The sequence below is a fragment of the Ambystoma mexicanum genome, chromosome 3p, assembly GCF_040938575.1.
Source record: "Ambystoma mexicanum isolate Mex_15411 chromosome 3p, UKY_AmexF1_1, whole genome shotgun sequence".
In the NCBI taxonomy this organism is placed as follows: domain Eukaryota; kingdom Metazoa; phylum Chordata; class Amphibia; order Caudata; family Ambystomatidae; genus Ambystoma; species Ambystoma mexicanum.
Window position 1 is genome coordinate 933,029,302 of NC_090925.1, and position 17,156 is coordinate 933,046,457.

At 49.1% G+C, this 17,156-nt stretch overlaps 1 protein-coding gene and 1 long non-coding RNA gene across 2 annotated transcripts in view; one reads left to right on the forward strand and one right to left on the reverse strand.

Moving 5' to 3' along the window:
- LOC138581134 (arf-GAP with SH3 domain, ANK repeat and PH domain-containing protein 1-like) overlaps window positions 1-17,156 on the reverse strand; it is a 1,625,721-nt gene that overhangs the window by 1,483,595 nt on the left and 124,970 nt on the right. The window lies entirely within an intron of this gene.
- Window positions 5,544-17,156, forward strand: part of LOC138579651 (uncharacterized) — a 45,218-nt gene continuing 33,605 nt past the window's right edge. The window contains exon 1 of the long non-coding RNA XR_011304112.1: window positions 5,544-5,989. This is a non-coding gene — a long non-coding RNA (uncharacterized lncRNA). The remainder of the gene's footprint in view (window positions 5,990-17,156) is intronic.

Below are 17,156 nucleotides of genomic sequence, written 5' to 3' on the forward strand. Positions count from 1 at the left end.
GTTCTAGACCGCGTTTCATTTAGGCAAAAAGCATTTTCATTTTAATGTTTGGTAGTTACCGCATAGTAAGGCGAGACTGTCTGCCTTCTACAGCCCCAGGGTTAATAGTCAGAAAACATAATGAGTACCCTCAGAAGAGGCTTGGAATCATCATTAGGAGTTTGTGTATTCATTGATCTACTGCGGCTGCCACTGTTTTCATATCATTATTGCACCGTTTTCATTTACCAACAGGAGGGTCCTGGGTTGTGCTCCTGAAAGCCACTCGAGCACAGGGCATCTGCATTGTCCCCACAGGAACCATACTCACTGCCCCTATAATTCACTTAAAAACCAAGGAACCCCCCTATGAGTGGTGTGGCAAGTCTCCCGTTTTGTAACCTAACCCAGGTAGCTCCCGCACTGTCTGCGCACTTGCAAGTGGCGCTCGCTTATACACCATCATAGCATGTTCCTACAAGTTCCACACCACCGACCGGGAACCCATTAGAGTGCCATCACACGAGTCCATCATATATTCAGTAAACAAGAAAGGGATCCATTTACTTATATAGCCTCCCGGATTGCACAATGGCTCAGATATGGTCTCAAGCACGATACATAATACACAAAGGATGACTTATACACAGCAACCCAGTATCCGGCCTCAGGAAGTGCACTTCAAGTGAGGGTGTCTCCAAACCCAGCCCTTCGGCGCTTTTGTGGGACATGGGACAAATACTGCCTTGCCCTTACTATTCCAACCCTAGGCTTGGTTGGCAACATTTAACATGTTGGTGCTGCAGAAGGGCACATGTTATTCCGAAATTAATGCAACAGATTGTTTTTCTTACTTGTAAAACCGTTCAAATGTTGGTTCCCTACCTCATCTGTTCTCTGTGCCTCTGTAACTGTCTTCCTTTCCTTACTCCATCTTCTTTCATTTTTTACTCATTCCACTCACCTCCTTATCGCATTTTTTCAACCTCTAATTCCCTGCCCCAGCACATGTCTCTTAAAAATGTCTCCCACGCTCCCCTTTTGCCTTCTTTATGCAATTTCCCTTTCTTTTGCTTTCCTACATTTTTGTCCTTTGGTTTTGCTTCTTCCATCTTGGTTTCTCCTTACTCTTCCAGGTTTATTTTCTTTGCTCCCTTTTTCGCCGCTCACTTTTTCTTACACTCTTCTGTTAGCTCAGATCTCGTCTCTTCCACTGCTCTTTTTCTCAACATCTCTTGTGCGCCTGTCCTTTCCTCACCTCTGTAATTTCTCACCTTCTCCACATACTAATGACTCTGTTTCTCCCCACTCCCCTCTCGTCCGTTCATCCATCTTCCTTTCTCCTTCTCCGGGTTTCCTTCTAAACCCTCTCCAAGTCCTCTTCTTCCTAGCCCAGTCTCTTACTTGAGCCAAAAGGGTTTACTGATGAGGCACTAGGCTTGCTCGGTAGGTAAGCTCAGGGACGTCATTTAGGGGTCGCCAGAGGTCGCAACTGCGACCTATGAGGTCTCCCTTGCGACCTATGTGGTCTCCCTTGCAACCTCTAAAAGAAAAAAAAAATGTTAAATGTTAAAACATTCTTTTTTTTTTTTGTAATGCAAGCTCCTGGCCTGTGGCTCTTTACTTCTGGGGTTGCTGGCTTTCTTGTTCAGGCCCCTTAAAAAAAGAAGAAAAATAAGAACAGGAGTGCCACAAGTCTAACACTTTCAGCACTGACCCTAAATAAGAGGGAATAGGAATACCAAATGTGTCTTTCTGGAATTCTATACAATAATTGCTAGGCTCATTAAACGTTTATTTCAAGCACACTTCAGAGGGTGAGTCACTGATTTAGCCTGTTCTTAAACGCCTCACTCAGCCTTTCATCCTTCTGAGGTCAATAAATGAGTACCAACACAGGTTGGGTGATATTGGGTGTATATTTTGTCTATAAAAGCGCTTAAGCGTAAGTTCTATATATTAACACATCATTATCATTTGGCCATGGACGTCTGCTTGCATACGCAGTAATTTGGTAATATGGGCCTACACACACGGATCTTAACGACACATATGGAGATCCATTCTTGTATGAAATGTACATCACAGTGATATCGTAACTATATTTTTCGTAGTGTACAATGCTATGTGATGCCACTTCCTGTTTTGTCAACGGGTGAAATGTCGTGTTCCATCGCTACCCGCGAAAGCACTTCGGAGGCGGGGTCAAATGACATCATTTCCTGTGATGTCATCAGGGGATCATGGGTCGTGTGAGGTCACTTCCGCTACCCCTGGCATTTTGGTGAAATGGCGTTCCTGGGCAAGCTCTGTGGATTGCTGTATCGGGTTCTTAATGTGCTGGTGTTCTGCATACCGGTCCAACGCACCAAACCACCTCTGCATTGCTGTGAGTTAGCAACTATTGGATATACATTTATCGTTTCAGAAACAGGTCATACACAAGTTCCTTTGCATCTAAAAAATAATAAAATAGGGTCCAAAAACGCCTAGTCATGCCTTGACTGTACACAGCATGAACTAACTGTTGCCTTCAGAAAACAAACAGGAACAGACTCAAAAATATGCTCTTTCTGTGCCCACCTCTCAATGTTGGTAACACACACATTAACCCTCCCCAATAAGCCACAACAATGATACCTCCCCCAGTATAGCCAAGCACCAAACCTTTAAGAAACAGGCGGGCATGGAATGTCTTTCCAACCATCTCTTCTATCTAAAGGGTGCCAGAGCTGCTTTCCTGAACACCCTGTGCAAAGTGAAACTAACTTGAGAATAACAAGGCACTTCCTCCAGTGACAGGAGACAAGCCATGTGCCATTTTGAGTAGGGCGTGTATAACAAAAAATCTTCATGGGCAAGCAATTTCACCGTGCAGTATACAAGCTTATCGGAACACAGCATACAAATAGCTCAAAATGTAATGTATATTTCATTATGCAATATTTATTTATTTCAACATACACCATATATGCATTTGTAATTCAACAACTGGCTACAAGAACAAACCCCTCCTGAAACTCTTATTAGCACCCCCGCCCCGCCACCATCAACACCCTCATCACCCTTCCCCTCCCCTCTACACAAATACCTTCCCCGTTACCCTTCTAGCACCCAATCCTCTACTTCCACCCTCATTTCCTTCCCACTTTTGCTGGATTGTACCTCTCTGTACCTAAAAGTATCTACCGCCTACCCTTTTCGGCTCTTATCTGACGCCCTCCTTACTCTTTTCAACCTGTCCCCCTCAATAACAAACTCATCTGCTCGCCCCTACCTGTCCTACCCCCTCAAACTACCTCTCTGTAAAATGCTTGGCTGATGCAGTCATCACCCGACTGGCATTTCTCACCATTTTGCCATCTACCTGGCTACGCCCAGAAACTATAAACAGTGCTTTGAAGTCATTTAGCGATTAGTGCTTGTAAATAAAACACCAGATAAAAACCAATAAATATATATTTTAGCATACAATGTAAGAGCTCTACTACAACATAGTAGATGCATTTTTATATACCAATATACGTGTCTCTGTATACTGGAAAGCAATTCCTCATTTTATCATGTATTAATGTCAGTAGGCTGGGTGCGTGGTAGCGCCCTGCACATCTCACTACACAATATACACAGCTTGGTTTACAATGTATGTATTCCAACCTGCATAATATGCATTTTAATATGTAATGTATGTGCCTCAGCACACAATGCATGCATGTCGGTGTACAGCTTGTAGATTCCAAACATATTTCAGCGTGTATGCATTTCAATATACAATGTACGGATTTCAATATAGCATGCATTACATCTCAATGTACTTCACTGTGCAGCATATATATATATTTCATTAGGTAACGTATGTATCTCAATATACTGAACATACACCTCAGTATGAAATCTCTGCAACTCAGTTCGCCCCTAGATTTCAGTATAAAATGTGATGGTCTCAATGTGTGATATATTCATCTTAGCCTGTAATGGGTGCATTTCACTATATAGCATTTATGATTTTTTTAAATTGTGCCTCTAATGACCCCCATACTATTCAAACACATTTCCCATCGACCACCGTCCATAACAATACCTTTTGCTCCATGTGCCAAAGTCTAACAATGGATAGCAAAACTCTCAGAAAAGATTAAAGAAAAACGTGTGACGAATATTGAGCGATGAGAGCACGGTCGGACTGGGGCATAAATTGGTCATGGGCAACGATGAAAAAGTGGCCCACAGTAGCAAATGGCTATTTATTCCTTTTGTGACAGACTGAATGCTACACAAGGGGGAGTTTTTTGATAACATGTGATGCTGAATATATATTCTTTAAAGTGCGCAATTTGCAACACTGGCCAAATCTACTAGCCGCATTGTGAAGTATCTCGTCAAACGGGTCCACATTGGCCAAAAAAGTGGCCCACTTTGACCTAAAAAGCTGGCCTACTCTAGTATTTAGGTATTGCCCTATAGGCCAGTTTGAGCCCCATGGGGAGTACTGACTTACTCCTTATTTGGCCGTGTTCGGAATACTTGCGCTATTATTTGTTAGGCCCCCCCACGGCCTCCCCCAGCCACCTCCAGCTGTATATATGCAATCCTAGCTTCTGCGCATAATTTTGCATGCCAGATGTTGCATGGCATTCATTCTGGAATGCTGCGAACGGCTTGTATGCATAAAATATGAAACTTGTCAGTTTGCATCAAGCTAATTGCCCACTCTGTCTTCACACCCAGATTGAAGGAATACAATTGTAAAGAAAGCATACCTTCACCCACATGAGCTCTTTTTGCCTCTCGCCATTTCTAAAGGACTTCAGATTATTGACGACAACACACGCACGCACACGCACGCAGGCACGCAGGAAAATGCCACTGCTTGGGAAGGGTCTCCATCAAGTCTCAACTCTCTAAAGTCAACTTCTGTGGTGAGAACAGATGGCATTCACAGAAAGTCAGGGAAAGAGAGCCGGAAGCTTTGGCTCGCTGCGTGCTTTTGTGGAGCTGCTGTATGAGTCTACTCTAGTCTATTTAGGTCACTCGCTGTGCAGCTGGGTCCAAGCCAAAGCGTCCAGCATTCGACCAAGAAAAGAAATACAGGCGCAGTGTTTCTCCTTTGCGCCAGTGAAAGACACTGTGGCTGGCAGCCTCCACAAGATCTACTCGCTTTATTCAGGCACTGAGTTTCTCGCCACCCCAACCCCCTCCCCCCCTTCCAAGACCCTGCTCCCTCACCTCATCTTTCTCGGAAAACCATGCACGGGGGATTTTAAAAGGAAATACCTGTTATGTCAAAATCTTCCAGTCCAGCCAATCCATTATTGTCTGCCCCAGTTATGAGATTAACTGCATATTGACTCACAGCGATACTTCTATGGGCGCCTTTGGAGTCGCACTGCTCTACATCAATTTATAGGGTGCAGCGCCATCGATCACCGCGTATGCGACATGCACCAAGTCATTAGCAATGAAGGGCCTCTTCTCCGTGTCGGAGAGCAAACAAGGCCAGCCCCCGTTAAACCAGGTACGACCTTAAGAGAGGAAAAGGAAGGACTGGGCAGGAGGAATGAAGGTGACGACGGGAAATCCCGAAATGGAGGAGGCACCCCGATAACCCGGGCGGTGTCCTCCTCCTAAAGACTCCCCCTCCCTCCTCCACAGGATGGAGGGGAGGTGCCCGCCGAAGCGCGGCAAAGCGGAGCAAAACCCGCGAAACGGCGCAGCGCGCCAAAAAGGAAAAAGCCCGCGAAGGGGGCAACAATGGAAAGGGGAGGGGCTACCCCCCTTTATAGTGAGCGGGCTTCCCACTGCAGGCAGCATCCAGCTTTGGCAGTGGGACGCCCGCCTGCCAACACAGGACTTCGTTTTGGCTCGGTTTCCCGTGTTCCCGTTTGATGGCGTGCTCTTGTTTCTGGTGGCTTTCCAGTGAAAGGACTGTTCCAGTGAAGCGGTTCCAGCGCCGAAGGAGCAGGGTCCCAGAGAAGGATCAGCAATCGCAGAGAGAAATGTGCAGTCGGAGGTACGTGTGGGGGAGGTGCAAGGACTAGAAATGGTTCCTTGGCGGGTTGGGCCCATATGGCCCTCGGGTAGCACCCACCCTCCCGCTGCTTACCTCGCGGTCATAGTCACGTGCACAAGGGCATTCAGTTACGGTATGGCCTCTGGCTAATGTGCAGCAAAGAGGTCAGTCCATGTATGGGCGGGCATGCACACGGCATTGGGAGATTGAGGGGCCAGGCAGATCAGCGCATGGGGTAACAGGCTGGATGGGTTTAACCACTGTATTAGCCCGCAGGGAAAACTTACTGGGACTAAAAGCATGGCGGGTACGCCTTCTGCGAGACTAGCGGAAGTTTGCCCACTCCGCTTTAAGATGCAATAGGTGAAATGGTGATTTTATGGCGGGGCTGGTCGAGGCGGCATAGAGGTTAATTTTGCATCTCGGTTGTATAGATGGGGGTATGCTGTTGATGCGTTCGTTGCCTCCCTTTGGGCACACCGGACAGGCACTACGTGTAAATGTGCGTGGGCTGCGAGTCGGGATTTGCATCCCGCACTCCGAGTAGGGGCACCAGGGTGGAAACTGCATATGCTAGATAAGGCCTCCGCGCAAGGTGTGTTGTCGTGCCACGCGTTTTCTGACTATGGCTTGCATGGCGCAAGTATTCACACTCTGGACTCTGAGGCAGCCCTACCATGTGGCCGACTTCCAGCAATTTTGTTTACAGATAACGTGTTATGAAAGCAATTAAGAAGGCAGTGTTACGTGACTACACTAGAAATGCACGGTAGGCATTCCGATTCCATAATCTCTGGCCAGTCAATTCCAAGGACGTTAGAAACTAGGAATTGTGCGGGAGGTGATTCAGCTGAGGAGGTGTCCAGCTAAGAGGGGTCATGTTTCCAGTGGGGACGGGCGTCGAGGGCGTGTAGAAAAGGGCTGTTGGAGTATTGGTGGGGGAGGGGCAAGGAGCAAGCTGGTTCCTGGGCAGGTTGGGCCCATAAGGCACGTTGGGGTAATCCCCCCACCCGTTTTTGCTTACATTGCTGGAGAATTGTGCGTGCAATTGTAGACAAAAGCAAGCATCAGACACACTGGCATCCTGTAATTTTGGGGGCGGTTGAAAATCTGGACAGCTTTTCTGAGCAGCTTCGGCATTGGTGTGTAACAACGGCCGAGGGGCCAATGAAAGGAATGGGTGGCAGGTGAGGTCAAAAGCCAACAACACCAAATAATGCGGTACTAGGCCCTGGGGCAGTGGGTTTGCAAAGGCGGTTAGGCCATACCAATGGTGATTGCGCTTCATTCGTGCCCACCCCGTACGGAATGATGCGGTTACCAAGCCCGGGGGCAGTTGGTGTGCAAAGACGGTTAAGCCATACCAAATGTGTCTGCGCTGTATCCACACTGATGTGTGGCTTCTGTGGGGAGGTGGGTTTATGTGCCTCGCCACAGTCCGGGGAGGCCACTACGGTAACTGGTGCAGGTTAAAAGGCTACTCCCATGACATCACTTTCGCGTAGTTGGACACCTGAGAGAGGAGCAGAGGAGTCCAAGCTGGCGGACCCTGTGCGGCAGCAGCTTGTGGGGGGGGGGGAAATAGTCTGGGCTTGCCGAATGTTTACGCCTGTTAGGAGGGCGAAGGAGCCCCGTGTTTATTGGGATACACCATGCCGTTGGAGTTCCGGGGGAATTAGCAGGTTAACACTGTTACTTAGAGCAGCGCTAAGTTTGCCAGGGTGGGGCAAATGTTTGGATACTGAGTTTGAACGTTAACATTGTTATTTAAATCCACGCTAAGAGCGCCAGGGTTGTGTAAATTGTCGAATACTGGGTCTTTCGGTGCCTGGCTAAGGCGTTGGTTGCCGGGGGCCCGGGGGAAGGTGAGTGGGGTTAGCAACAGGCCCAGGGTGGTTGCTGCTCCACCAGTGCTCGGGTCTGGGGTGAGGATCTTGGTGTTTTTTCCCCGGGCAAGCAGAGGAGCTAGGCCACGCTTTTAGAGGGGAATGCAGGCTTTCAGCAGATTGTCGTAATGCAAAGCAGTCTTAGAACAGCTACCAGTGGCTAAAGCGGTTTATAAGCCTGGCGTGGGCCAAATGTGCTCGCAGGGCAAGGGCGGCATACAGCCAGAGGCTGGGCTTGTTCGCAGGCCGGCGAAGCGCTTGGTTGCAAAACGGGAATGTAGACTGCTGTTTGACGTGAGCGCTGCTATTTTAGGAAGATTTAATTTATTATTTATTGAAAGCAGGGTTTTGTCGGTAGGACGCCCCGCGGCACCTTGTTTTCTGGAGGGAAATGTAATATAATATGCGGTGTAGGGTCAACTACATGCCTTTATTTGCAATTGTAATAATCTCATACCGGGGCACAGGGTCCGTTAGGTGTTAAGTACAGGTAGATGTGGCGGGCATCCCCAAACGCAGAGTTAATATTACAGGGGTACATTGGAAAGACACTTGCTGGCCTAGGGAGCAAAAACGGGCACCAGAAAGCGGTTGGTATCAAGCTAACAATCTCACACCGGCTGTGAAGAGGGAATTACATAACTTAAATGTCAAACGCTGCACATAGGGTCAGGGGTCTCCTGTTGCTCTTGTCCTTCATAGCAATACACTCCAGGATTCTCTGCAGTGCATAGGTGCCCAGGGACGGACATCATTTCACCAAAAAATATCACAGGGAGCAAAAGAGGCATCACACGACCCTTGATCCTAATGGCAACACGAAAAGGGATGTCAGCGGCCCACACCCTGAAGTTACATCTTGGGAAACGAGGGAACGCGACCCTTCACCCCTCAACAATACAGGAAGTGGCATCACAGGGCATTATTTCTAAGGACACTACGGGAAATATGATTATGTTATCACAAGAGTCATATACATTCCGTGCAAGATTGCAACACCACATGTATCGTTAACATCAGTGTGTATAGGCCCATATTACCAAATCACGGTATTTGTAAGCAGTCGGCCAAGGCCAAACGGTAAAGAGGTGTTAGCATAAAGCTACTACGTTTAAGCCCTTCATATAGAATAAATACACAGACAGTAGAACCACCATGGTGCCGATTTGTCAAACTCGGCAGGATGAAAGGCTGGGTTGACCTTGCCGGGAGTAGAACGGACAACTGGCAGATCCACACAGTGACAGCCGGCGCTCACCCCACTGAGCGACCTTTCAGTCTAGAACTATCAGAATTACAGCCACACCCAGAATCATAGAGCCACAGGGTACTGGCGCTGCCCTGGAGCCCCAAGTAAATCTAGGAGTAACAAGGGGGTCAGTAGGAGCAGTGACGGCAGCAGCACGGGGGCATGCCCTAGGGGCACGGCTCCATTCATAATCATTTAGGGTTCCCAATAGTTACAGATGCATCACAGGGTATCACGGTCGAGTCTGTTGCCTTCAAGCTCGCCCATTGTACCTGTCACCTAGGCGAAGATCTCAGTAGGGATCTGGGTAGAGACCAGCTCACTACACCACAGGCAGGCGTCAAAATGGGAGGCATCAGTGCAATGGTGTTTCTTTTCTTCAAATTAACCCCTATCAGGTGCGGGTGGCCAAGTTGTGGGAAGGCAGTACCATAGGAAAGAGGGGTGAGCCTTCTAGAGGGTACAATGTGCTATTGTGAAGTCCCTACGATGACATTGGTTAAATCGGTAGACGTAAGGTAGTCTGGCGGGGCATACAGCCCTCGTAGTTTTATGCCCACTTTGGGTATAAGGGGGCAGTCATACTGCTACTATACACGGGTGTTTCAAGGCGCATTGTTGCCCCAAGTCAGCAGCTCAAGCGGTTACCAGGCATGTTTCTGGGTATAACTCTATGGGGAGGCAACTTGACAGTTATCACTAAGGTGGCAGTGGCTGGAGCCCTGAGACAGCGAAGGGTGTCAAAGGGTGTGCATGCGCCAGGTATGGTTAAGGTGCTATGGTGGGGAGAAGGGGATGTAGGGCTAGGGCGCTCAAAACCAGGAGTAACATTAAAGTAGGAGAAGGGTGCCTCTGAGGATATGGCTAAGGAAATTTGCTGGGTTACAAAGGACCACACTCATCCAACACTCGCTCGGCCCGGGCAGGCAATCCGCAGAGGATTAGGATGGTGGAGGTTAGGCGTACAGGACGGGGAAAAGGAAACCTGGCATAAGACAATGGGGAAAGACGGCAAGGTGGAAATGCTAACAAAGGAATCCAACTCAAGCCAGTCGAGGACGGCGCTCCCCCAGTTGGTAACGCCTGCAAGAGCAGGCAGAGCAAAGTTAAATTGGAGGGGGGGTGCTAGCCTAATAAAGGATGTTGAAGTATTTACTGTGGATGAAATATGATGAACAATGTTACCTCAGAGAGGGGGTAAACCAGAAACCAGTGGTCTGCGTTCAGGCCAAGGAATGTGGAGGTCAGAGCCCGGAGGAGAAGTAGATCGGTATGGGTTGTAGGACATTCATTTGGAACCGGTTTGGGTGCACGGGGTAACAGGAATGAAAGGGGCATAGCTGCAGGGGCAGGTGCGCAGAGGTCGGGGTGTTTTTTAAAGGTATAGCAGGCCTGAAAAAGGAAAGTTGACATGCCACCTTCTCTCCCCAGCAGCGGCAGCCCGGAGGAAAAGGAGATCGGTCTGGGTAGGAGGACACTCAGTTGTGTCTAGGGCTGGGGCAAGCTGGACAGAGGAATGGACGGCCGGCGAATTTGAATCGGGTGGCTCGGGGGGGCCAGGAATGAAAGGGGCGCAAGGGCAGGTGCGCAAACTGCTGGGGAAATAGCAAAAGCCGGACGTATTGGTCATACACTCGGGAGGTAATAGCCTGACAAGCCTGGGAAGGGGGCTCTAAGGCGGAAAATGATATGCTCATTACAGGAGCTGGCAGGGCAAGTGGGTGAAACGGAAGTCATGGTCACTGATAATTCCGAGGGCAGAATGGAGGGGCACGGATAATCACGCAGCCTTGGAGAGGTCCAGACCAAAACTAAATTGTGCAATGGCAAAATGCTGCAGGGGCAGGGGTTCGGGCCAGATCAGGCACGGCCTGATTAATTTAAAATCCCCAGAGTATTTTCTTAAAGATGGAGTACATTTGTTACCACTGGGAGTAGAGCTATTCTACTGGATCATTGGCACAAAAATCCTAGAATGTAAGGAAGGAAGCAGGGGGGAGCCACGGTGGGCGGTAACCCATCTGTGGCGTGGCGGTGTTTGGGCAACCAAACACAAGATACAGACTCCGGATGAGCCAGGAGAAAGCTGGAAGGGTCTTCGCCCTTCTCAGACCAGCGCCCCTTGGGAGCCTAACACGGCAGGGGCGTCTGGGGGGAACAACAAGGGCTCAGCTTCCCCCAAGGAAACGGCACTCTCCCCGCCCCCGAACACCTGCATGGGCAGGCGAGGCTCAGGCGCAAAGGGTTGGGAGAGTTGGGCCTATGATGGACTGTTGGAAGGAAAGGGGGAAGCAGGTTTTTGTACACGGAGCAGTCGCCGCATCTTCAGAATTATTTCCACTAATGTGTGCAGTGGTGGTTATGATATTGTGAAAATAAATCTGCGGCCTTTTATGCCAAACAAAGCAAGACTCATGTTACACTTTTCTGGGGGGAAAAGAGGAATGAGTTATTGCTAGGTAATGGGTCCAAAATGGACAGATGCACGGGTTATGAAGGTGACGACGGGAAATCCCGAAATGGAGGAGGCACCCCGATAACCCGGGCGGTGTCCTCCTCCTAAAGACTCCCCCTCCCTCCTCCACAGGATGGAGGGGAGGTGCCCGCCGAAGCGCGGCAAAGCGGAGCAAAACCCGCGAAACGGCGCAGCGCGCCAAAAAGGAAAAAGCCCGCGAAGGGGGCAACAATGGAAAGGGGAGGGGCTACCCCCCTTTATAGTGAGCGGGCTTCCCACTGCAGGCAGCATCCAGCTTTGGCAGTGGGACGCCCGCCTGCCAACACAGGACTTCGTTTTCCACCCACCCACCCTACAAACAGAACATGCAAGGAGGCCTGATCGTCGACGTCGCAGGACAACAGGCGGTGTGGCGGTGTTTGGGCAACCAAACACAAGATACAGACTCCGGATGAGCCAGGAGAAAGCTGGAAGGGTCTTCGCCCTTCTCAGACCAGCGCCCCTTGGGAGCCTAACACGGCAGGGGCGTCTGGGGGGAACAACAAGGGCTCAGCTTCCCCCAAGGAAACGGCACTCTCCCCGCCCCCGAACACCTGCATGGGCAGGCGAGGCTCAGGCGCAAAGGGTTGGGAGAGTTGGGCCTATGATGGACTGTTGGAAGGAAAGGGGGAAGCAGGTTTTTGTACACGGAGCAGTCGCCGCATCTTCAGAATTATTTCCACTAATGTGTGCAGTGGTGGTTATGATATTGTGAAAATAAATCTGCGGCCTTTTATGCCAAACAAAGCAAGACTCATGTTACACTTTTCTGGGGGGAAAAGAGGAATGAGTTATTGCTAGGTAATGGGTCCAAAATGGACAGATGCACGGGTTATGAGGGAGGAATAGGAGGGGCTAGCAGAGCCCGGGCAGTCTCCATGTAAAGTGAAATAAAGAAGGTTGCATTGTGGATCGGCTCCTGAGTATCAATGAGCACCCCCATACCTGGACTCGCAGGGGCTGGGTTGCCCGTTGCTGTCATAGCATGGTCCAAATGGAGGCCACAACAATGTGCTCTTAAGGGAAGCTTGGGCTTCTAAGCACATGCCCACCAGTCAGGAGCATAAAGGAATCATTAAAAATATTGGAAACTTCTTTTACTTTAGCAGGCTTTCAAGGGTGTTGTGTGCTTGAAGGAATCTAAGCGTCTCTACAACCAATCTCATCCCTCGCAGATGCTTTTTAGAAACCGGACAAATGTTTCAAAACAGAAAGTGCAACATGTAGTAAGCAAGCAATTAGAGCTGCTTTGTCAAGGATGGACAACTTTCCCCATCAGTCTTAATTTGTTTGGCGATAACTCACACTGCCATAGCCCTGTTTCATCCGCCTTTAGTGCCTCACATCAAATGAAAAAGCATTCGCTCCAATTCAACCAACGATATACCCGCTCATTACTTCTGAAATAGAGCATTAAAGTGCTAGAGTTCCAACATTTTAGGGCCTTTTGAATCTTCAGCAAGCGTGGGAGCCCTGGTCATAAGAGAATGTAAGGGGAACCCAGCCCTGCTTAAGAACCCATATTTGACTCCCATAATCTGACGAACTTCCTTTCCATTTCTCATCTGCCCAGCATGTCTACAGTGTCATGCCTTCATGGAGAACTTTCATCTCCTCCACTCCTCCAAGCTGTAGCTTGATGCATCGCTGGCCAGCCAGCTGCGCCTAGTGGCGGATGTTTGCAGCGTTGGTGCATGGATTTCAGTTGCATGCATTTGACCGGGTGAAGAATGCCATTCTTAGACTGACCATTCCCTTCTCTGTTCTCACTTGAAGCTCTCTTCTCCTTCCGCAATGTAACACCCTACACCACCCCCTGCCTTCAAGGTCATCCGACCCATGAAAAGAGTGTCAGTGACTGACTCCACCTACTCTCCTCTTACTCCTGCAGCTGACTCTCACCCTGATATAGCCCTCTCTCATTTTTACCGTTCCATCTCCAACACTCTTGACATTATTGCCCCTGTCATGAAAGTCCAACTGAAGCCTGCCAAAAAGTGCAACTCTTGGTACGACTCCAATCTGGCTGCCCTTAAACGTAAGTGCGGAGCAGCAGAACGGAAATGGGGATCTTCAGGTACACCCTCTGGCAATCTGGCCTGCCGCCTTCTTCAAAGGCAAAATAGACTCTGCATCTGCTCCAAGAAAGTAGTCTACATTGAAGCCTGCATCTCCACAGCATCTATCAACATAGCCAAACATTTTGAAGTCTACAAGGAGCTGGCCAACCCTACTGCAGCCGCATCATCTACTGCAACCACACATGCCCTTTGCTCAGCCCTGGCCGTACATTTCACCACCAAAACACAGGGCATCCTGTCCTCGCTCTTTTCCACTCCCCCTCCTGCACCAACATCTCTAAGGCTTCCTTCGGCCACCCCCACCCTTCCCCCCTCTTATCTCCACCATCACCCCAGTCAAACCTGATGAGGTGGCTAGACACGTCCGGTCTATGAAAACCTCTTCCAAACAGGTGGACCCTTGCCCCTCCAAAACCATCAAGGACAATATTGACACTCTCGCTCCAGCCTTGGCTGACCTCTGCAACCTCTCTTTCTCCACATGTTTTCCCCTCTCCTCTGAAGCACTCTCTTGTGCACCCTCTGCTCAAAAACCCCTCCACCGACCCGTCCATTCTGGAAAACTATAGCCCGATCTCCATCACCCCTTGCCTGGAAATACTCATGGAGAAGCTGGCTATCACTCAACCTACCCTCCATTCTGGTTGTCTCCATGACCATCTGTCTGGCTTTAGAGCATCCTGAGGCATGGAAACTGCTCTTCTGAACACCTGTGAAGACCTGCTCTCAAATCTTGACACCAACTCTTCCCTCTGTCCTCATTCTTCTCAATCTGTTCTGAATTCGATACGGTAAACCACAATATCCTGATCACTCATCTCCACGATACCCTGGGCATCACAGACCAGGCCTTGGCGTGGCTCGCCTCCTTTCTCTCTGACTGGCCCTCCCCGGCGGAACTTGGGACATTTCTCTCCTCTACCACTCTCTACTTGTGGTGTCCCCAGGGTTCTCATCCATCCCCCTGGTTTTTCAACTTCTACACTGCCCCCTTGGACCACAGGATCTCTACTGTTACCGCTAACTTTCAGTGCTCTGCGGATGACATGCAGCTCTCTTTCAGGTTACCCTCGGCCTCCTCCTCGCTTATCCTAGATTGTCTATCCACAATTCAGGCTTGGTGTGCTGCTAACGATCTCTGCCTGAAAGCCAGTAAGACAGAGATAGTACTCATTGGGACCCCTGCTCCCGCTTTCCCTCTCTCTCACTGGCCTGCTTCCCTTGCCTACCAATGAGACAAATAATCTTGGGGTCATCTTCGACTCCACTCTCTCCTTCTCTTCTCACATCTCAGAAATCTACCAAATACACCTCCTCAGAGGTATTCTACCTTTTCTCACTTTCCCCCAGAGACTCATCACCTCGAGAGCCCTGGTTCTCTCTAGGCTGGACTATTGCAACAGCCTCTTTTTTCAATCTTCCTACTTGTACTCTCCATCCTCTACAACTCAGGAGCAAGTTCAAGGTCCTCTGCATAATCCACAAGGCTTTCTGGGGACGAGGCCTGCACCATCTACAATGCTCTCTTCCTAAATACTGTCCCTCTAGAGCCCTCCGTTCGTCCTCCTCCAACTCTCTGCGGGTGAGCCACTCAAAAATAGAGATTTGGGGTAGATCTTTATCCTCTGCAGGTGCCTCCCCCTAGAACAGTTGCCCTGCGCCTTGAGCCGGAACATCTTAGGTTCTCAAGACCTTCCTTTTCTCTTACTCCTTTTCTCTCCCTTGCTAACCTCCTTTTACCCCCCGCCGCCACATCTCTGCTCAGTTTTTGCTGACTGCTTGCCTGGTTCACCTCCAGAGCCTAACAGGTCCCAGGCTCCCCCACCAGTCTTTTGCACTTGCCTCTGGGCCGCTGCACTTTTTTTCAGCATTACTGCACTTTCCGCTTATGCTCCATGAGCGGAGAAACCTCTCTGCACTTAACCCAGCGCCCTGCTGGACCGGACTCGTTTTGTTTCCCTCTCCCCTCCCCCACACCTTGGCATGTATGTATGCATTACCTGAATGTTCTAGGACCAGTTAATTGTTGTCCTGTCCCCCCTCAGCCCCACCATTTCGCGTCTCCCCCTCCCGAGCTTGCTCGCAACTATAAAACTTCATGCACTTACACTAGGAGAAATGTCGTCAGGCCTAATATTCTAGTTTTCTTTCTCTATTTTGATCATTCGGAATCTTCAAGGCCTAAGAAAGATTACTGTATTCCCTTGTTGCTTTCCCACCTTTAAGCACTTTGAAGCCCTCTGTATAAGAGCTGTATAAATAAACTATAAATAAATCATTCTTTAACACCATCAGATGTAGTTGAGCTTTGGAGACAGCGGGAACCTGGTGGGTTTCCTTCATCAATGGCCATGCCGAATTGATTACCCTGTGCCAGGGTCCTCAGTTAGTGCCACCCTGGCGTGTCGCAGTTCCACCTTAAATTCATCTTGCTTGTTCACTCCCAGAGCCCCCTGAGCCCCCAGTACTGTACTCATGCAGCTCAGACAACTACATGAGTTCATCGCTTGATGGGGTCCTCCATTTACACCTGCAGGTCAATATGTGAATCCAGGCCGGGATGACCTGCAGCCTTCTGAGGTAGCTATAGACTGAGCAGCAAGAAAGTTGGTAATAAAGACCTTTATATTTGGAGTGCTACAAAAAGGTCACTTTTTTGCAATGTGCCATATAATTATCATCATCATTTACAGATAGCAGCCACATTATCCCCAAACTGGATAAGGAGTAAGCGCCAATATCCTGGCTTCTGCTCCGATTAAAAGTTATTTTCTGGGAAAAGCGAGCACTGCAGCCATAGACCGTGAACTCCTCTGCTATGAACCTTCCCTTCTCCTGTCCCTAGGGATAAGGATCTTGGATCGCTCACTTAGTCGATGCACTCTCTAAAGCCTTTTTTTTTCGAAATGAGAAAGCTCCAAGGGGATGTTCATTACTTTCCTGTCTAGCATCACATCAGTCTGGACAGAAAGCCGACTGGCTAAGCCCTTCTCCCCGACATGGGGTGATTCTGCTCTTTGCAGGTTCAAATCCTGGAAGAGCTGGTTCAGTCCTTCATTCTTTCAAGGTTGATAAACTGAGCAACAATAAATTGGGTCAACTTAGCCATTTCTACAGAGCTTCGAAACAGTAGGCATCTGGGCATGATGGGCTATCTAAGAACCTGATCTTTTTATCAGTATAAAGCTTGATCATTATAATAATCTTAAACACCAAATGTCAACATTCAACAGCCAGTTTTGCACGGGATTCAGTAAACACATCATCATTTATTTCTGGGTGCTGGTACTCTTTCATTGGCTGCCTCTGAGCTGGACAGCTCTGTTCAAGGCACTCGACACTGTATATAAAGCCTTTTAGAACACTAGTCCTTATGGTCTGCTCAAAATATGTACTCCTCAAACTACGCTGGCACAGCGAGAGATCCTGCAGCGTGCAGTGCGACTCTTCTGCCAGG